The 23,125-nt window shown below is 34.5% G+C and overlaps 1 protein-coding gene across 1 annotated transcript in view; it reads right to left on the reverse strand.

Annotated features, from left to right (window-relative positions):
- LOC308563611 (uncharacterized protein) overlaps positions 1–12,167 on the reverse strand; it is a 61,723-nt gene extending 49,556 nt beyond the window's left edge. The window contains exon 1 of the mRNA XM_081150821.1: positions 12,056–12,167. The gene's annotated coding sequence lies outside the window, so the exon portion shown is untranslated. The remainder of the gene's footprint in view (positions 1–12,055) is intronic.
- Between the last annotated feature and the right edge of the window lie 10,958 nt (positions 12,168–23,125).

Here is a 23,125-nt window from a genome sequence, read left to right on the forward strand (position 1 = left end):
CAATGGTTAATATGAACATATAGGTTTCAGGTATGTGTTCCTATGTTACTAGATCTGTATATTGCTCTGTGTGCCTACCGCCCATAGTCATAATTTCTCCTGTCACCACATATTAAGACCCTCTTCACCTCCCACCCTCCCCACCCTCTTCCCTCTGGCAACCACCACACTGCTGTCTGTGTTCACAAGTTTCAGTTTTATATCCCACATATGAGTGACATCATATGGTTCTTAGCTTTTTCTGATTGACCTATTTCACTCAGCATAATGTTCTCAAGATCCATCCATGTTGTTATGAATGGCAGTAATTCATCCTTTCTTATGGCTGAGTAGTTTTCCACTGTGTACATGTACCACATTTTCTTTATCCAGTTGTCTATTGCAGGACACTGGTTGTCTCCATGTCTTGACCACTGTGAATAATGCTGCAATGAACATAGGGGTGAATATATCTTTGCGAATACATGTTTTGGGGTCTTTTGGGTATATACTTGGGAGAAGAATTGCTGGGTCATATGGTAGCTCTAATAAACTCTTGAAGATAAAAATGTTTATATACCAAAGCTGAATTAACATAAGTATCCTAAAATAGAATCTTTGATCAAGATTCAAAGAAGGAAGACATCCAACTGAGGGTTTTAGCCAAAACCTGTAGAATTATAATAGCATTTGAGATCAGGTGTAAGAGCTTGATAGTAGTTTAACAACAATAGACATCATGATTATTCATGAGTGTGTGCAATGCATAAACATAAGTAAAGGAGAAGAAATTTATGAGAGATTTAAGAGAGGGTGAGTGGATTGCGCTGACTGAAAGTTTCTTGATTTTCAAGAGAATATCTCATTCATTCATTAATTCCTTCAACAACATCAGTTGTGTCAACTATGTGCCAACATTGGCCAGACAAAAGACAGAAAAGCCTTTTGCCTACATATAACTTGCTGTCTAGTGGGTAATGAAAGACATGGCTGGAAAATTGTTCCTATTGTGTACAGTTGCGAATGTTGCTCTCCAAAGTTTGTATTTAATTAATGAGGAAATAGAGGGTCACTTGAGATTTTGAAGAGAGGAATGACGATTGAACTAGTATGGAAATGAGAGAAAGGATTAAGAAGGGATGAGTGTAAATAAAGCAATGTATATAATTCCCATAACTTCTCAATGTTCTCTCAATGTTAAAATATGATGAAAATATTAAATCCACATTTTATTTCACTTATATATGGTATTCAATATTTTTTAAAGAGAGGAAGAGAGAGGGAGAGAAACACTGATGTGAGAAAGGAACATCATTTGGCTCCCTCCTGTACCCCTACTTACAGGAGATAGAGCTTGCAAGCCAGGCATGTGCCCTGACTGGGAATAGAACCAGCAACCTTTCAGTGCATGGGATGACACCCAACCAACTAACCCACATCGGCCAGGGCTGGTATTTGATATTTTTGACCATATATTCTTCTGAAACTCTCCTCTCTTGATTTTTATGTTACCACATTCTGATTACTTTTTATGTTTTGTTGTTTTTTTTTTAATATTTGTATTTATTTCAGAGAGAGAGGAAGGGCGAGAGAGATAGAAACATCAGTGATGAGAGAGAGTCATTGATCGACTGGCTCCCCCTGTTGGGGATTGAGCCTGAAACCTGGGCATGTGCCTTGACTGGGAATCAAACCGGGATCTCCTGGATCATAGGTTTGATATCCTGGATGCTCAACTGCTGAGCAACACCAGCCAGGCAATCTTTTATCTCTTTAATTCTTGATTTCCCAAAGGAATATTTATGACATCATTGTTGTTGTTTTCATGGAGTCCCATATTTCATAGTTAGCTCTTTTATTTTATACATTTTTCCTTGATTTTAACAACCACCTGTAAGCTGATCCTCCAGAAGGCAGATTTATCCTTTGCTTGTTCTGCGCTCCAGACCTATAAATCCAACTGCTATTGCCCATCTTTTCGCAGATGTTCCTTAGACATCTTATACTTAATAATCACAAATTTAACTTGTGAGCCTTGCTCTTCAGAGAATAGTTCTTGTCCTGGAGTCTCTATGTGCCGTACAATTTGGTGAAACCACATTCGCCTCACCACTCAGATCAGGAACCTGGAGACACTGCCTTCTCTTTGACTTTTCCAAATCCAGTTGACTCTCAATATCTGATTATTTCTTTTTTCCTTTCCGTGTCCCTGGGAAAATCAGCTTCTTTTAATGAGCTAGCTTAGTAGTTAAGGCCGTAAGGTCTTTAGATTCATAATGAATATGTGGGATCTGTCATCCACTACCAATGTGACTCCGGACAATCAAAATTCTAAATTCAATTTTCTAATCTTAAAATGGAGGTAATGATTTACTAACTTTACACACCTATTGTGGTGGAGAAATAAGACGATGGGTGTAACATGTATGTTAATAAAACATGGTGAATATTTAGTAAAGGGTAGTCATTATTAATATTATCATTATTATTATTACCCAGAAAAGTGCAAGTAAGCCTTAATTTATGTCCTTATCATAAACCCTGTACTATGGCAATGGCCTTAAAATTAGTCCCCTTATCTCTAAGCGCAGTTCCTCCCTTCGCCCTGCCAACGCTCAGTAAGATATCTCTAAAACTAGCACACAACCACATAACTGAAAAGGTAAAGTTTAAAGAGCTTCACCTTGGTGTTTTACGTATAAACTTCTCTGACCCTCCTTCTGTTTACCTCCACTGCGCTTAGACTTTAGCCTCTAACAACAGCCAATTAAAAAGCATCCGCCCCCTCGCATCTAGCTGTTGCAATTGCATGTTTCTGTCTTCGAGCTGTTACTCTTTTCTTGTTTACCTGGAAAACTGTTCATTTCTCAAAATCTTGTACAAATTACACATCCTCTGAAAAGCCTTCCTCATGATTTAAAAACAAAAGTAGCTACTCTCTCTTCTCCATTTCCATATCTTGAATATACTGATATTGTTTTATACATTTTTAGTATGTTATTATCAGTTTACAGTGTCTGTTTCTTTGATTAGAACTTAGGTTCCTTTTCTCAGGAGGCCTTGACTTTACTGAGGTTAATGAATGTGTACCAAAATGAAATGAATCTTCCCAGTACTCTATGTGGAATAGTCAGGGATTGAATTATTTTATGTTACTACTATAATTTTGATTAGCAACCTAACACTTTGGGATATACTGGGAAGTATCAGTAGGTCATAGAACCAATCAATAAGGAGTTTACATTCTAAATCATTATTCAAAAGACACACATACACTCTCACACACATACCTCCATGCACACACACACACAAAACCCTGTTTCCAGGGCATATATTATTATTTAATTCTCATAAAAAGTCTTCTAATTTAAATCCTATTGTCCTCATTTTACCAAGGGGGAAATTAACATAGAGATAGCTTAAGTAACTTGCCCAGGTAAACTGTCAGTAAGTGGCAGGACTTGGTTTGAATCCAGATGGTTTGAGAACAGAATCAGCAATATCAATTACTTTTCTATACTCCTTTCTAAATATAAACACTGAAAAGATAAACTTCAATACAGACAACAATAAGAAAGGTGCCAAATTATGATAAGATGGTCATCAGATCCGTATAGTGCAGGTGCTGTGATTTAATTTTAACCATGATTTTTGGTTAATTGGAGATACAAAAGAATATTATAGGTGGAAAAGATAAAGAAACAGTATTCCTTTTTGGTCATTATTGCACACATTAAGGTGCTTTGTAAATATATGGAGATTTAATCTACTATAGTGCATATGAAATGACTTTTAGAAAACCTAATTCACACTAATGATTTGTTTTAATAATATTTTTCCTTCAATATTCAGATATTTTAGGTGATAATATAATATTTTATTTGGAATTATTTCTAAAGGGACAAATTGTACAGTTTTAACCCTGTTTTATGTGTGAAACTTGTATAATAAAATATTTTAATTTATGTACAATTTTTTGTAACTTTTTGGAATATCTGCGTTTTTGCCAATATCTGGTTATTTTGGGTCATCCATTGACGAGGAACTAATCACATCAGTGTATTCAAATTTTGCATGAGTTCTATATTTTAAATTAGCATTATGATTCCTAAAACACCCAAAAGTATTTGTGGAAGAAATGCAATCAAATTTAACTTACCTTTAAACTCCTGAGAGCTTTAAATGAATATCTTCAAGTTAAGAATCAGAGCCAAAAAAGTCATTAAAAGGATAATACCCTTGAGTGGCATATAACACTATGTGAGAGAAACTGAGTTGGTAAAAACTCAGGAAATGTTGCAGAAGCTGATTGTGTCCCTTAACTATCTTTTGTTTACTTCTCTGAAGATGTCCCTTGAAATATAACTTCCTCTAGAGGATAACTGTAAGACCTTGGACACAATTTAATATCCTTCATGCTGTTAAAGTCAATGTTAGTCCATGTTTACCTGAATGAAACTATTGACTCTTAAGCCCATCGGTGAGTTAAAATAATGAAATGTTGTACCTAACGTTATGATATGCCTTAATCATTAAGAAAAATTCAATATTAAACTGATACTACATTATTCTCCTAGAAAGTGATATTTTAATATTTATAGATTCTTGACCTAAACAGAGCAGATCTCATTAGCTTACTTTTAAGTATGTAAAGGCTCAAATATTTTAATGATAAGAATGCAGTATTTCTGGGGTTCTTCTAAGCACAGCATTGGGAACTGAAGAGAGGTATTTGTGTCCAGCTCTTCCACAGACCAGCACTACGACCTATTTCTGAGTCATATTTTACCTGTCTTCAAAACATTGGAAATGTACAAAATGGTCACCCCAGTTTGTTTCATCTCTAACATTATACAATATTAAGTGAAATTAATATTCTTTGATTAGCAAACTATATCCTTCAAGTTACAACAGAAAAAAAAAACAAGAAAAGAATAAGCAGTTGAACAGAACACCCCTTTATAGCTAAAAAACCCCATTACAATACTACTTCACTTTTATAAAAACTTAAAGTGGACAGTTACAAAGCTTCTCACTTATAAAAATTCAAAAGTTATAAAATGCCAGTCTGTATTTTTCACATTACCTGTGGCAGTTTATCTCTAAAATAATTGATTCAATTACTTGGCTTTTGATTGTTGCATTTTGTTTGTTCTCCGCACACCTAGAAATGAGGCCATGTTCTTTTCCCACATACTGTATCTTACAAACAATTGTAACTTATATTTCATAATTAAATTTAGTTGGCTAAAACAACTTGAAGTAATATTAAGGCTTACACTATGAAGAAGATTAATACTTATTGAACATTTATGGGCATTATAATTTCCATATTATATATTTCCACTTCTACCTATAATGATAGACTCTAGATTCGTATTATCATTAGAGATTTTCAGAGTTTATGCACCTTGTCCAACTACAAAAAAACTTATAAATGGTAAAACCAGGTTTCGAATCCTAGGACATAACACATCTATTGGTGAAAGTATTTAGCTTTGTTGCTGCAAAAGTCCACTGCTAGAAAATCTAGAACTTACCAACTATGTAGTTTTGGGGCAAGTGAACTTTTTTTTTAAGCACAGAATTCTTCATTTTAGCAGATAGTATTCAATTCACAGAATCACTGTCACTGTGTCACTGTCATTGTTATAATCTCATAAATGAAATAATTTAATGTGTATAAAAATGCAGCATGCTGCCTGGCATGTAAAATTTGCTCAATATACTTAAGTATTACTAAAAGTATATTATCTACATTTATACCTTCTTAATATAAAAGTTCATGCTCTTTTTAAAATTTCAACCCTGCCTCAAATCAGAAGAAAAATGCATTCTCTTTCACCTAGAGAATTATTCACTATCCTTCACTCAGTCCCACACAAAAAGAGATTAATGGGTCTAAGTTTTTATATTTAATCCCTGCCTTATAATTAGTCTTGAGCAAGTCATTAATCATACAAGTGCTTGGGAACTTGAGCCTTTATGAGGAGATAATTGCACTTACCTGTTTCCTCCATCTCACACAGAAATTCTAATGTTAAATACACCCTGTTTGATATCCTCAGACACTTAAATGTACATAGTCAGGAAGCACTGGATGCCATTTACTATTAGGCAATATTTTATTGTTAGGGCCTTTTAACATAAGTACTTATTGGTAAAGAATTAATTTGAAATCCCAAGGGCCTAATACAGCTTTCCAGTACCATAGCAATGGAAGACATTGGTGAGATCATCATCTCAGTTCCTACAAGCATAAACAACTCTACTTTAAAATGGGCCTTGCTTGTTTGTCAGCCTAAATGAAATATATGTGAGAAATAAGGTAATAAACATGTACCAACATTAAAAACACAACTGTGTATGTGTGTGTTTGTATAGGTGGGTTTTTTAACTTTATTTTGTCGTTGGTGTTTTTTAATGGTTTGGTTTCCTATCACCATAGTGCTGTTTGATTTTACCTGAATATTTTAAGTAGGAGACTGAGAAATAGACAATATCCTTCAGAGTTGGTTGCAAGACAGGTTGAGTCAAAGTTTCTTGTTTTACTAAGTCAAAAGTAGGCAAGGGTAGATAGGTGGAGAAATTAACATTTATGGAACATCGACTGTGGATTGGGCTACATTTTCAAAAGAACCTTTCAAGTGTGATTTCAAATAATGTACGTAAATTTTCTTTACCACAATGCCCTCATGTATAAAATGGGAATTATGTTATGTCCCATTATATTGGATAGTTGTGAGAATTAAATGAGTGTAATACTGTACTTGGAACAATGCTTGACACAAAGTAAAGATCAATGAAATACTAACAACAAAAATAACTATAATAATAATTTAGCCTTATAGCAATTTTTGCGATAGATACTATTAATCTTTATCCTACAGGGAAAGAAACTGAAGCTTGGAGAAGTTATGAGCATTTCCAAAAGTAAAAAATTATACATAATAAAGTAAAAAATCATAACCAGTTTTACGGACCCTGAGACCATCTTGTCCCCTTTTTTTTCTTCAATTAAATAATTAATTCATTTTCTTTCTTTTAAACTTAATATGCAAGTATTTAAGGTTTTGAATTTGCCACTGATCACAGATTTGGCCAAATCCCAGAGATTTTAATATTTCTAGTTTTTATTATTTACTACATAATTTATGTTTAATTATGTAATGATTGCTGATCCAATATATTTTAAAGAAAATATATTGGGTTTTGTTTTAGTTTTCTAATCAATTGCATTTTACAACAATTTTTAATTAGACTCTCAATGTTAATTGGTTGGTCTAGAGAAGGCAAACATTATAAATTCTACATTTTATTTAATTAATTAATTTTTAATAGTTTTTTTCCATAACCATTTATCCCCCATATACCTTCCTCCACTTTACCCACCCCCTCTTACCCCACAATCACCACATTGTTGTCTGTGTCCATGATAAATCCTACATTTTCGATTTGATGGTGATTTTTTGGTAACAATATATGATCATTTTTTTGCAAGTTGTATTATCTATTAGTAGTATAAGCATAAATCTAGTATTTATACATACACATACAAATGCATTTAATTTAATATCAATATATTTTTATATTTTTTATTGAATTTATTGGAGGTGACACTGGTTAATAAAGTTATATGGGTTTCAGGTTACAATTCTACAATACATCATCTGTACATTCTATTGTGTGTTCACCACCCAAAGTCAAATCTCCTGTCACCATTTTCTCCCTTTTACCTTCTCCTACCTCCCCCTAACCCCCTTTCCCTCTACTGTTGTCTGTGTCTAAGAGTTTTTTCTTTTTTGCTTAATACTTTCAGCTTTTTCACCCAGTCTCCCTTCTCCACTCCTCTCTAATAGCTGTCAGCCTGTTCTCTGTATCAATGAGTCTGCTTCTATTTTGTTTGTTAGTTTATTTTGTTTATTAGATTCCACATATACATGAAATAACATAGTATTTCTATTTCTATTCTCCAGGTTGATCCATGCTGTTACAAAGGGTAAGATTTCCTTCCTTTTTATGACTGAGTAGTATTCCATCGTGTAATTGTACCACAACTTTTTTATTCACTCATCTACTGATGGGAAGTTGGGCTGCTTCCAAATCTTGGCTCTTGTAAATAGAGCTACAATGAATATAGGGGTGCAGATATTCTTTCAAATTACTGTTTTGGGTATCTTTAAATATATTCCTAGAAGTGGAATTGCTGGGTCATAAGGTAGTTAATTCCATTTTTAATTTTTTGAGGAAACTCCATACTGTTTTCCACAGTGGCTACACCAACCTGCATTCCTGCCAAGAGTCCACCAGAGTTCTCTTTTCTCCAAATTCTTGCCAACACTTGTTTGTTGATTTATTGATGATAACCATACTGACAGGTTTGAGGTGCTATCTCATTGTTGTTTTAAGTTGCATTTGTCTGATGATTAGTGACATTGAGCATCTTTTTACATGTCTATTGTTCATCTGTATGTCCTCTTTAGAGAAGTGTCTATTCAGGTCCTTTGCTCATTTTTAATTGGATTATTTGTATTCTTGGTGTTGAGTTGTATAAGTTCTTTATAAATTTTGAATATTAACCCTTTATCAGATGTATCATTGGGGAATATGTTCTCCCATTCAGTGGGCTGTGTTTTTTTTTTTTTCTCATTTTGTTGATGGTTTCTTTTGCTGTGCAAAAACTTTTTAGTTTGATGTAATCCCACTTGTTTATTTTTTTTGTTTCCCTTGCCTGAGGAGATATATCAGAAAAAATATTGCTATAAGAAATGTTTGAGATTTTACTGCCTATGTTTTCTTCTGGAGTTTTTATGGTTTCAAGTCTTACATTAAAGTATTTAATCCATATTGGGTTTATTCTTGTGCGTGGTATAAGAATGTTGTCTATTTTTTTTTTTTTTTTTTGGTATGTATCTGTGCAATTTTTTCAACACTACTTATAGGATAAACTGTCTTTACTCCACTGTCAGTTCTTGCTCCTTTCCTGGATTAATAATTGACCATAAATGTGTGGGCTTATTTCTGGGTACTCTATTCTGTTCCATTGTTTTATGACAGTACCGTGATGTTTTGATTACTATGGCCTTGTAATATAGTTTGATAGCAGGCAGTGTGATTCTTCCAACTTTGTTCTTCTTTCTCAAGATTGTTGTGGCTTGTCAGGGATTTTTGTGGTTCCATATAAATTTTTGGAATATTTGTTCTAGTTCTGTGAAATATGACATTGGTAATTTGATAGAAATTACATTGAATTTATAGATTGCTTTGGGTAGTATGGGCATTTTAATGATGTTAATTCTTCCTGTCCATGAACACTGTATGTGCTTCCACTTATTTAGATCTTCTTTAATTTCTTTCTTTCAGCATTGTACAATTTTCCAAGTACAGGTCTTTTACATCCGTGTGTAAATTTATCCAAAGTATTTTCTGATGCAATTGTAAATGGAATTGTTTTCTTAGTTTCCCTTTCTGATAGTTCATTATTGGTATACAAAAATACAACTGATTTCTGGATATTTATTTTGAATCCTGTTACTTTACTGAATTCATTTATCAGTTCTAATAGTGTTTTGTTTGTTTGTTTGTTTGTTTGTTTTTTAATCTTTAGAGTTCTCTATATACAGTATCATGTCATCTGAAAATAATGATGGTTTTACTTCTTCCTTTCCAAATTGGATGTTTTTATTTTTTCTTCTTGCCTGATTGCTGTGGCTAGGACTTCCAGTACTATGTTGAATAAGAGTAAAAGAAGCAGATATCCTTGTCTTGTTCCTGATCTTAAAGGAAACACTTTTAGTTTTTGCCCATTGAGTATGATGTTTGGCTGTGGGTTTGTAAACATCAATATATTTTTAAATCTTTAAGATCTTTTTAAATTTAATCTGTTGAATAGATTATTATTGTGTAAGATCTTCTTCTGCACGTTTCTGCTAATTTCTCCCCAAACTTTTAACATACAGTATATGATTTGGTTCTTTTTACTTTGAAAGTATACTATTCAAAGCATAAAATTTTAACTGTTTTATATTTATTATGTAATATAATATTTATTACCACAGATTCACTTTTTTACCACTTAACTCTTTTTATTTTGATTCATCTTATAAGACAATAGCATTGTTACTTTTTTTCTGCCTATATCTGTTATCTGTTCAAACACATATATATATACATATGTATGTATATTTATCCAGAGGTGTTTCATTATTGTCTTTCAAAATATGTTTCATTCTCCCTTGCCTATCTTTAATTTCTATGAATACAGTAACTTTTATAGTAGAAGTTTCTTTTAAGGATAGGAGACAAAATGCAGTTTTCTTGGAGAAATAATGGTATTTATGTAAGCTAAAGCATTGCTAATTTCTGCCAACTTGAGAAGGCTGGAGTTAAAGTTAATCTTAATTGCACATTTGCAACTATAAATTGACCCATGCTGAACTGAATCAGACCTAAAGAAAACCAGCTGGATAATGTCAGACCCCTTATCACCAAACCTTTTTCCTAGCAATGAATTTCTCTTCTCTATGAAAGATCAATGTTATCTCCACTCTTCTTCCTCTTTAAAATCTATTTTCAGCATGTGGTGAGATGAGATGGGGTGAGAAATGTACATTGTGAAGCTTAATAAAGCAACCCTTCAATTCTTCCTAGAAGTAGATAACTACTTGCTTCAACCAACTAGTGTATCTTAGACTGGAACATTTTAGAATCTGCCTGGTCATACGTCCTTTGCCACCTGGCCACAGGTCCATGCAAATACTCTGCCTATTTATAAAGTCTTTTGAAACCTAGCTCCTATCAACTTTTGAAATCATTATCAAAGATGTTTATAGTTATTTGTATCAAGTTTCAGAACACAAAAGGACATTGCCCCTAGATACAATGAATAAAGATAAAAATTTGCTAACATTACAAGAACAAAGGATGGAATTCATGTTGAAAACAGCCTCTAAATCCTTTGAGCCATCATGAAATACTAAATGAGTCTGGTGACGCAAAATTAACTTTTTAAAAATCGCATAAAAACTTATTTTACTTTATCTGGAAATTTAGGTATCACATAATAATATAAGGCTTTGACTATATATTTCCTGGATTTTAAATTGAGGGTGTAATTATGTTAAAGTCCAGTACAGCTTTGTACAAACCTACATACCATTAAAAATAAAAATATAATTTTGAAACATTTTCAGAACATTGGCTTATAAACTTCAAATATTTAAATTTTTATGTATCTAAGGAAAATATTTAGATTTTAAAAAAATAGTAATAATGAACCATTTATCCATTGGGAAAAAAAATGCATTAACTGGTCACAGGCATTAGCCTAAATACTAACTTACTGACTTAGTAGAATTTTAATTTAAAATATTTGGATTTAAAATATATTGAATCTTTTTAGTTTGTTGTTAAAATGTTAAGTGTTTTCATTACTACAACAAAATAATTAATTATGTTGTATGACTTCATTTATCAGGGCTTTCTGTACTGATGTAGGGTTCTTGGAATATTGCTTTGATAATAAACCCAAGGGAAAAGACAATGGGTTGTAAACAAGACCATACTGAAGCAATTATTCATAAAAGTGACAATGGGAGAGTACATTCGAAAAAATAAAACAGCTTTAATCTTGTTTTAGAAACCTTGAGGAAGTGATCAGTTTTCAGAAATGTGAAGAACACATCACTGTAGTGGTTCTCTGATTTAATGATTTAAAAAATTGAATACATATTGTGGTGAAAAATATTCCATATAGTCAAAATATTTTTGAAATCAGAAATAAAGCAGTTATTAGTGGAAAATGCATTTACCTAGCAGCTGTACAATACATTGTCTTTGAGGTTTATAAACTTAAAATTAGTAAAGCAGACTACCTCAACACAATTTAAAATATAAAAAACAATCCTGTCCATTTATGATAGGAAATCTGTGCCTAATAATTCCCAAACAATTCCCTTTTGAAGACAAAACATCCATAGTAGAATTTTTCATTTCTCATTCTCTAATTTTTCAATTGTTGAACATAGTTTTACACAAAATATGGGCACTTTAAAGATTGAGTTAATAAATCACTTACCAGGTACTTGTCTCAAGGAGCTGGAAGTACAGATTTTGTTTCTACAGTAACTGGTTAATGGAAGTTTCGCTCTGTACGTTGTTTCCGTCAACCAAGATAATCTGTTTTATACATTAAGAAAGCAAAAGATAAGTCTTTAGAGCGGTGGCAAATTAATGATTAAGCTATGAACAAAGTCTGTTGTTTTAAACATTAAAGGATTAAGGGAAGGCTTTTTGCTGTCTCTTGTGGGAGGGACTGGAATGAAACAAAGAGCCCATGGAAAGCATCTAGCATTAACTGCTATCAAGTAATTATGTATAGTAAATGAAGGCTTTTTACCTTAACTTTTACTTTTGCTTCTGATTTCAACTATAAAAGGGAGGCGTTGTTTTAAGGCTCCACTGCTGCTTTTAGAAACCATAACTGAAAGGTGGTTTATCTGAACCTCTATAACTGTGTGGGCAAGTTAGACAGGCAAGAGCATGCTCCCCGTGTAGGAGCAGAGGGGAATAAATCCAGCCAAAAAAAGCTGGAGCACATTCTACACCTCCAATTACACACATACCGTCCAGAGGCAGGTCTGTACATCACCTTCCTTAGTTACCTGGTGACTGCCGTAAAAATTGCCCGTTTCAAAATAGAAAAACTGGTTTGAGACTCATCATTTTCTTTTAAAATTTATCTTTAGTGCTGAAAGTATTACAGATGTCCCCCTTTTCCCCCTCATTGACTGTACTCTGCATCCCCCCCACCAATTTTCTATGTGACCCAAATACTTTCTATGATGTGGTTTCTTTTTGTCTCTAGACCCCGAAATTATGATGTTGAGAAAGGACCAAGTTTTTAAAATTTTTGAGTTTATCAGTTCTGTTTAATAATGGAATTTGAAGCCTCTTATTCAACAAAATATGAAAATGTAAATATTTTATATTATCATCCTCTAGGAACATACGAAACAGGTATTTTCTTTGAATTCCATGGAAAAATCTATATTAAGATTTTTTTGCATGTGTGAAGTCTGCTTCAGGGAAGAAATCAAGAAACCATTTGAATGTCATGCTGCAGAATTACAGGAAGGGAAAACAACTGGAAGCAACTAGAAACCGTTAGAAATTAGTCTGAAAAACAAGGGAAAAGCCTTTCTGGTTTGCCTCCCCACATGCCTTGACAACCAGAAAATCATCCTCAGGCTCTCAGCATGCTCCCATTTCTGTCCCTTGCAGGAGATTGGAGATTTATGTTCTAGAAATATTGCAAGAGAGAAATAGAGCTTTAGAGTCACTAGATATAGTTGAGGAAAATATGTTGTAATGAAAACAAAGAAATTAAGTGTTAAGACCCTTCCAGTTAATTTGACTGAAGTATTCAGTCCACTTAATTTGATCTCATGGAAAAGAGCCAGGGAAATAATCTACTTGACTTTGCTTTTCCCCTTCCTTTAGATCTCCTGCCAAACAGAGGCTGGATGGCTTAGAATTCTGTTGATGTAATTCATACACATTAGCCCCCAGGGCACAGAGCAGGATGGAAAAAGGTGGAGAATGAGTCTGGAGGAGTAAACCAATGATATCCAGCACTTGTTCCATGTTTCAGAGGGAACAACCTAATCAAACCCTAATTATTAATTTTTAAAAGAATTGCCAGTATGATTAGTAAAACATTTCAAATATTTTTATGTAGAGATATATTTCATAAATATTCTCTTAGAAATAATTTTTACAAATCTGCAGAACTTATGTGTATGTAGGCATATACATATATATTACATAAGTTTGACTATCCACACAGAATATAGAGACATTATTTCAAGATTGAAATAAATGGAAATACACGCTTTAGTCTAAAGGTGGATTATACATAGCACAAGACCATGAATTTCTGAGGAGGGTATCACATGAGTGTATTTTATCAATACTATTGTGGCTCAGACAAGACTGAACCTAAGGGCAAGATATCTCAAAGCACAGTTTCTCATAACTACACTGCCTTTGGCAGTATGTACTATGGATGATCTCTAAGATGTGGATCAATTTGTGTTTCCTCCATGGCCCAGGAATCTCAAATTTTCTGATACTTTGACCAAACATTGGGATCTCAGAGGACTTAATGTGAGAACCATGTGATGAATTCATAATATTTATAAGAAGAAACTAAATAAGTGACTGAGTTTTATGTGTGACAGGGAGTTAAGAGTGAAACTGGGAAGTGCTTGAACTCTTGATAATGAATTTTTGCCTGCAAATTTTTAGCAGTCTTGATTACGAAAGGCTGTAAAAGGTAAGAGAAGACCATAGAAGATGGTTATATTAATGTTGGAAATATTTACTGTCTGCCACTTTGTCTGTGAAAAGAATATACTTTTCTTTACAATGACTTTGGCCTTGATATTTTTGGGCCCATTAAAAGTAACAGAAGTGAGAACACAACAATGATGATTTAAGAGACATTTACAATGGATCTCTTTATTTTATTTTTTGTCTCCCTTGAGAATGAACATGGCCCACAAAGGGGCTGCTGCTTAAGCTTGCACCTAGAATGAGAAGTACATGTATCATAGTCTCAGGCTCTCTAAAGCCTGCAAGTGCAGTCTAAAAGTAACATGAACAAGGTATTGCTTTTCAGAGACCTCCTTAAAATAATCACTATGTTGGAGACTAGTTTAATGTTTTTCCTATGAGTAGTTGTTCTAAAATGTGTATAATAAATCTTTCTTTTTTACAATTTTTTTTAATTGATTTTTTTAGACTGAGAAGAAGGGAGAGGGAGAGACAGAAAAGTCATGGATCAGCTGCCCCCTGCACACTCCCTACTGAGGATCAAGCCCAGAACCCGGGCATGTGCCCTGGCTGGGAATCGAACTGGTGACCTCTTGGTTACTGGGTGGATGTTTGACTGCTGAGCCACAAAACCAGGGCTCTTTCTCTTTATATACAACTTTAGTCTTGATTTTTGGAGATCTGGACAAAATTACTGAATAATTCAGTTAAAATAAATGTTAAATGGTTTCAAGAGTTGACATACATGAAAAATAACATTTTCTTTGATAAGTAAAGAATTTCCTTTTTAAGCTCTTGCTAATTGCAGAGATGTACGTATGTATGTGAGTAGACATTCATTTATTCATTTATCAAATATTTATGAGTACCTACTGTATACAAATCTCTGTTCTGTGTACTTTTTTTTTTATCAATGGGTGAAACAAATTTCCTGCCTTCACGGAGTTTAATTTTACTTGTGTTGGAGAGAGACAAAATAAATGTTAGTCTTGGTTGGTTGGTCAAGCTGGGGTCTGATAGGTTGGACATCTTAATGTCACAATTTTTCTCTTTGTAATTGATAGTATTCTCTGGAGAGATACACTTAGTATTTGCAATATCTAGTTCCACATTGGATTAGTTATATATTGAGAGATATAAGAGATTGAGAAACAGAGAATGGGTAGTTGTCCACTAGGAAGTCTTAGAAGCAATGACAACCTAGTAACAATGAGCACACAAATTACCCAGGTCTTGATTTCTAAATGTTATCCTCCACTAAAAGGAACTTAAATTTCTTGGAGAAACAGCTAGTCCCAGGGCTAAAACAAGGAAAATATATGAGAAGCCCTAAACTAAGGAAATTCTCAGAAGATGATTAGGGGAATGTTAAAAAGAAACAGGGCCTGTTTGAAGGGACTCATATTGGCCACATCTGTGATAACTTGAATATTAAAATAAATTATGCTATGATATATTATGGCTTTTGAATTATATAGGAATCTATGAATTCATATTGGTATGAATGAATAAATGGAGAAAAGTTCTTTCTTATAGTATGATGCCATTTAATAAGTTAAGGATGATAGAGATGGAAACCATTAATAAATCTGCAACCATTTTAATGGTGAATGATTCAGGTTAAATGGTCAATGGGTGCTAAACACAGAGGTGTGGATAATATTCTCAGATTACCTCCCCACAAAATACTAATTAATTACAAAGATAGAAATGGTGACATTGTGGTAGAGAAACAGGGCAGGCACCAATTCAGCCAAATGATTAAATTTGACAACACCAAAGAGGTGAGACAGGCCCATATTGCATGCCCTCTAATGTGATGCACTGAGACAGCCACAGTATATTTTCTGTTCTATTCCTCACAAGAATGTTGTCCTGAGTGTTGATATTGGCAAGGTTGAGAGACATTCTATAAAATTAAAAGTCTATATTCTTAAACTACAAAAGTCATAAGACACAGAAAATGTGAATAACTATTAAACTTGAAGGAAACAAAAGACATATGACAATTAAATGGAGCATGTAAACTCATTGTATCTTGGACCAGAAGAAAAAAACCAAAAAGCCTTTGATGAAACAGTTGGGATGAATGTAAATGTGATCTATGAATTGGATTGGTATTGCATCAATATTGATTTCTTGATTTGCATAGTTGTGGTTATGTAGGAAGGTACCCTTATTTGGGGGAAATACATGCTGGCATATTTAAGTGTGATTATATCTGTAGCTTTATCTCGGTTCAGATAAAGAACAGTGATAATGAATGAATGTGTATGCATGTATACATATGTGTATGTGTCTGTACACACACACACACACACACACCAGAGAGAGAGAGACAGAGAGAGAAAGGCACTTGTTTCCAGCAATGTGGGTGTCTCAACATTCTGAAAGATAATAAAAAAAGAGCAATTAAGTTCTGGATAATATATAATTTTTGGTGCATTTCTAGGCTTTCTAAAAATAGAGGACATCTCTACATTTCTAAAAATGGAAGAAAAATTATTATCTCGAGAGTGTCTGGCAAGTTGTAACCCTCAAGCTAAATTTTCATTTCCATTTGTTTTCATCTATCAACATTAAAATTAATAAACTAATGGAGACCTATGCATGTAGTGAAAATAAATGTTCTGTAAGTTCAAATATTAACTTAAGTGAGTTTTAGTAACATAACCTTGAGCCAGGATAAAAGCAAGTCACCAAAGAATACATTAAGTATGATTGTTTATACATGATTAAAAATGCCCATTTAAGCAATAGACTGTATAGTAAGCATGCAATTGTGTTAAGCAATAAAGGAAATCCAGGGAATGGTAAATATAAAATTCTAACTCTAGTACTTGTACTTTAAATGTGATGTTTAAATCTCAAGTGCAGATTAACCCTAGATGAAGATTTTGACTTCTAACACTTGTCTCCCACAGTTAACATTCAATATTAGTTTCAGATGTACAGTTTAGTGGTTAGACAATCATATATTTTACGAAGTGTTTCCCTCGATATTTACGGTACCCAACTGACACGGTACATAGTTATTACAATATTACTGACTATATTCCCTACACTGTACTTTATATTCCTGTGACTGTTTTGTAACTGCCAAACTGTACTTCTTAATTCCTTCACCTTTTTCACCCAGTCTCCCAAGCTCCCTACCCTCTGGCAATCATCACTTTGTTCTCTATATCTATGTATGTTTCAATTTTGTTTGCCCATTTATTTTATTCTTTAGGTTCCACATATAAGTAAAATCATATGGTATTTGTCTTTCTCTGACTGAGTTATTTCAGTTAGCATAATACACTCCAGGGCGCTCCATACTGTCAGAGAAATGCAAATTAAAACCACAATAAAATACCACCTCACACTTGTCTTAATGGCTATTATCAATAAGTCAACAAAGAACAAGTATTGGCAAGGAGGTGGAGAAAAGGGAGCCCTCGTGCATGTTGTTGGAAATGCAGATTGGTGCAGCCACTATGGAAAACATTATGGAGGTTCCTCAAAAAATTAAAACTGGAACTGCCTTATGTAAATAAATTTTTATTTTAACAAGTGACACACCCATTTGTTTATGTGCTATTGTCTATTGCTGTTTTCAAGCTAATGACAAAGTTGAATAATTGCAACAATGATCATATAGTCTTTAAAATTGGAAATATTTACTATCTGGTCCTTTCCAGGAGAATAATAGTTTCAGAAATTTTGCAGAGTTTCTGTATTTTCTGCACTTATTTCCCCCTATTGTTAACTCACACTGCTATGGTGCATTTTTTATAAACTAATATACAAATATTGCTACATTATTATTGATTAAGTTCATACTTTAATAGAATTTTATGAGTTTTTTTGTTTTTTTGTTTTTTAAATATATCTTTATTGATTTCAGAGAGAGGAAGGGAGAGGGAGAGAGAGAGAGAGAAACATCAATGATGAGAAAGTCATTGATCGCCTGCAGCCAGCAACCTGGGCATGTGCCCTGACCAGGAATCGAACCCTGATCTCCTGGATTCTAGGTCGATGCTCAGCCACTGAGCCACACCCGGCTGGGCGAGTTTTTAATTAATGTCCTCTTTTTGTCCTAGAATCTCATCCAGGATACCATGTTGCATTCATGAGTCATGTATCTTTAGATTCCTCCTCACTGTAACAGTTTCTCAAGATATTCCTTGTTTTTAATGATCTTGACAAAACATGCATACTGGTTGAATATTTTGTGTATTTTCCTTCAGTTTGGGTTTATCTGATGTTTTCTCCATGATTTTACAATGGTTATAGGTTTTTTGGAGAAAGGCCATCTAGGTAAAGAGCCATTTCATCACATATTAAGGATCTCACTGTAAACAAGTCTTATCACTGGTATTGTTGACTAGCTGAGGTAGTTTTGGAAGGTTTCTCTACTATAAAGTTATTCTTCCCTCCCCATCCTACCACTAAGCCCTTTCATACTCTTTAGAAGGAAGTCACTATGTGAATTCTATACTTAAGGGATAGGATGGGAATTACACATTATTAGTTGGAATTTTTCTGTGTAGGATATTTATTTATTATCCTGAATTTAATTATTTATTCAATCATTTATTTACATCAGCATAGATTTATGGATATTAATTTTATACTGTGGGTTATAATTCAGTACTACTTTATTTATTTTGTTACATGATTCAAATTATCTGTAACTGCAACCCTCGTAAATAAATGCTTAGTGAGCATCTTAGTCTTACCATGGTATCAATTAATCAGTTAGTCAACAAGAATTTATTAAGTGTTTATAAGTTTTTAGCAGTTGGCCTGAAGGCATGATATAGGAAATCCAATTATTAGGACATCTTATACATTAAGGTAACCAGAAATCTCTAGCTTTCTTGGGAGCATGGAACAGTGGCTACCCCTGTGTACCTCACCACATGGTGCTATATAAGTTCTTCATCATCTCCAGCCCACACACACTTTAAGGTCAGCTTAGGAAAGATGCCAAAAAATCTCAGGGGAGCCTAAAGTATCTATTAGAATTTTAAGCTAGATCTCGACCTCCTTCTTTCTCCAAGAAAGTTATAAAATGTCTGGACAAGCTGTGGGGAAATGCATTTGGTCCAAATTTCATTCAGGCAATTTGGAATATGTTGTTTTACTAAGAACTAAAGTCAGAAAGATACTTGAGTTTATTCTTATTTAGTTACATGTGGCAACATGAACTATGAGTTTTGCAAATTATAAAATTAAAAAGCTATTACAATACACTTTAATGTTAAATGAAAAAAAATGACAATTACAACTAAATTATAGAATAACCACCATTCAGAACACCTAAAATATAGCTAAACAGAAGTCCTATAACTAAAGATATAAAGAAGAAGCTACATGGGGACTGGTAGGAGAGGTGGAGATGCAGAACAGGCTGGTCCCACACTCACATGTGTCAGTTAAAAATTGGGAGGAATATCTTGGCTGTGGAGGGCCCCAGCTGAGGAGTGAAGGGTCCAAGCCCCAGACCAGGTTGCCCAGCCCAGGGTTTCAGTACTGTAGAGAAACCTCTCCATGAGTTCTGGCTGTAGAAACCAGCAGGGATTTTCCCTGAGTGAGATGAAAGGCTCTGGAGTCCCAGGCAGTTCCTCTTTAAGAGCCCAAGCAAAGACTTACTCAATGCACTCACTCTGAGCTCCAGCTCTGGGCAGCAGCTTAAAAAGCACCAGAGATATAAGGGAAAACTGAATTGTTTGGCATCAGTGTGAGAGCTGAGGCAGCTTGTCCTAGACAGAAATGCTAGCAGAGACCATTGTTCCTCTGCTGAATACTCCACAGAGCTGGCAGGCAGGCATCATATCTGAGTCTCTATCAACCTGTCTGACACTGCCCTAGTAATTCCCTGAGACCATGCCTCACCCAACCTGTGGGCCTACATAGCATTTCCAGTAGCTTGTCCATACAAATGGCCTCTTGGCTTATGCTTTGGACTTTTCTAAAATATCTCAAACAAGCAGCATCTGGCTTCTGTTTACCCTATAGTCTGGCTAAGTGGCCCCATGGCCTGGCACAAGCAGCAGCCACCACCAGTTGACAGGTTGGCTTCTCTCAGGTATATCCTAGCTCAGTACAAGTAACAGCTATCTGTAGATTGCTCTGTAGCTCATGCCAGGTGGCCCCTGGTGGCACGCAGACTATGGCTGACCTTGCACCTCCTAGGAGGCCCCAGAGACAGCACACCCAGTGAATAGCTCCAGACCACACAGGAATACTACCTAACCACCTCTACAGGGACACACTAAAGGGATGGATTGAGTGGGCACGAAAGCTCCACTGAAGTGAATCCTACTCCATGGGGTTGGGCCCTGCACAGCAACTCCTCCTCTGTAGTTGCAGCCAGTTCTCACAATTGACCAGCATAGGGCACAATCCCTCCCAGTTATGTGCTGACAGCAATTAAGGTCCAACGACAATAGGAGGGTGTGCACTGCCCAGACTGGGGACCACACCTGGAGTGCCCAGCTTGAGTGACCAGGCCCTACAGGATACCTACTACATAAGACAACTCTACCAAGTCCAAGAGACATAGCAGCTCTTCCTAATACATAGAATCAGACACAGGAAGGCATCCAAAATGAAGAGACAAAGAAACAGGTCCCAAATGAAAGAACAAGAGAAATGAAATGGAAGCAAGCAAATTACCAGATACAGAGCTCAAAACAATGGCTGTAAGTATGCTCAAGTAATTTTGTGAGAACTTCAACAGCATAAAAAAGGACATGGAAATCATATGATAAAATCAGTCAGAAATGAAGGATACACTAACTGAAATGAAGAGTAAATTCCAGGAAATCAAAAGTAGAGTAGATGAGGCAGAAGATAAAATCAGAGATTTGGAAGATAAGAAAGAAAAATCACACACAATCAGAACAGCAAAAAGATAAAAGAATCCCAAAAATGAGAATAGTTTAAGGAGTCTCTGGGATTACTTCAAGCATACCAACATTTGCATCATGGGGGTGTCAGAAGGAGAAGGGGGAGAGTAAGGAATTAAAAACCTGTTTGAAAAAACAGTGATGGAAAACTTCCCTAACCCAGTGAAGGAAACAGACAAACAAGTCCAAGAAGCACAGAGAGTCACACTCAAGATAAACCCAAAAAGTCCTACACCAAGACATATCATAATTTAAATGCAAAAGTTAAAGACAAAGAGAAAATCTTAAATGCAGCAAAAGAAGAGTAATTAGTTACCTACAAGGAGCTCCCATAAGACTGTTAGCTGATTTCTCAATATTTGCAGGCCAAAAGGGACTAGCAAGAAATATTCCAAGTAGGAAAAGCAAGGACCTACAACTAAGATTACTCTACCCAGCAAAGCTGTCATTTAGAATTGAAGGACAGATAAAGAGATTCACAGAAAAGAAAAATCTAAAGGAGTTCATCACCACCAAACCAGTATTACAAGAAATGTTAAAGGATCTTCTTTAAGAAGAAGAAAAAATCATATGAGTAATAAAATGGCAGTAAATACATATCTATCAACAATTACTTTAAATGCAAATGGATTAAAAGTTCCAATCAGAAGGCTGATGGAGGCTGAATGGGTAACAAAACAAGACCCTTACAAATAGTGTCTACAAGAGACTCACTTCAGATTGAAGACACACACAGGCTGAAAGTAAAAGGATAGAAAAAAGATATTTCATGAAAATGTAAACAAAACAAATCAAAAAAACTGTGATAGTAATACTTATAACTGACAAAAATGGACTTTAAAACAAAGGCTATACTGAGTTAAAATAGGTGAAGGGATTAAGAAAAACAGACAAACTCATATACACAGAAAACAGTATGGTGATTACCAGAGGGAAAGGGGGTTTGGGGGACATAGAAGAGGGTAAAGGGGGGATGAATGGTGACAGAAGGACACTTGACTTTGTACACTACAATATACAGATGATGTGTTGCGGAGTGGTACACCTGAAACCTATATAATTGTATTAATCAATGTCATCCCAATAAAATCCATTAAAAAATAAAATTAAAAATTTTTAAAAAGCAAAAGCTATAATAAGAGACAAAGCAGGGTCCAGCAACTCCATTTCTGGGTATTTATCCAAAGAAAACCCAAACACTAAATCGAAATGACATGTACATCCATATGTTTATTGCAGCACTACTTCCAATGGTCAAGATGTGGAAGGCACCTAAGTGTCCATCAACAGATGAGTAGGTAAGGAAGAAGTGGTGCGTGTTTGCCATGGAACAGGATTCAACCATAAAAGAGACTGAAATCTTTTCATCTGCAACAACATGGGGGCACCTAGAGGGCTTTATGCTAAATGAAATAAGTTAGACTGAGAAAGACAAATGGCAGATGTTTTCATTTATATGTGGAACCTAAAAAACATTAAACAAGCTCAACTGGAACACACTCATAGATACAGAAAATATTTTGATGGTTGTCAGATGGAAGAAAGACTGAAAAAGGTGAAGGGGTTAGGAAGTACAAATTGGTAATGAGGCAATAGTCATGGGGATGGAACATAGGGAATATAGTCAACAATATTGTAATGACTATATATGGTGTCCAGAGGTTCTAAATTTATCAAGGTAATCACTTCATAAGTTATATAAATGTCAAATCACATGGTTGTACACCTGAAACTCATATAATATTGTATGTAACTTTAATTAATTAATTAATTAATTTTTATTTTTTAAAATCTTTATTGTTGGAAGTATTACAGATATTTCCTTTTTTCCCACATTGATCCCCTCCACCCTGCATCCACCCCACCCCCAGGCCTTCCTCATACCAATGTCTGTGTTTATAGGTTATGCATAT

The sequence above is a fragment of the Miniopterus schreibersii genome (genome assembly GCF_964146895.1).
Source record: "Miniopterus schreibersii genome assembly, chromosome: 1".
NCBI classification, from domain to species: Eukaryota; Metazoa; Chordata; class Mammalia; order Chiroptera; family Miniopteridae; genus Miniopterus; species Miniopterus schreibersii.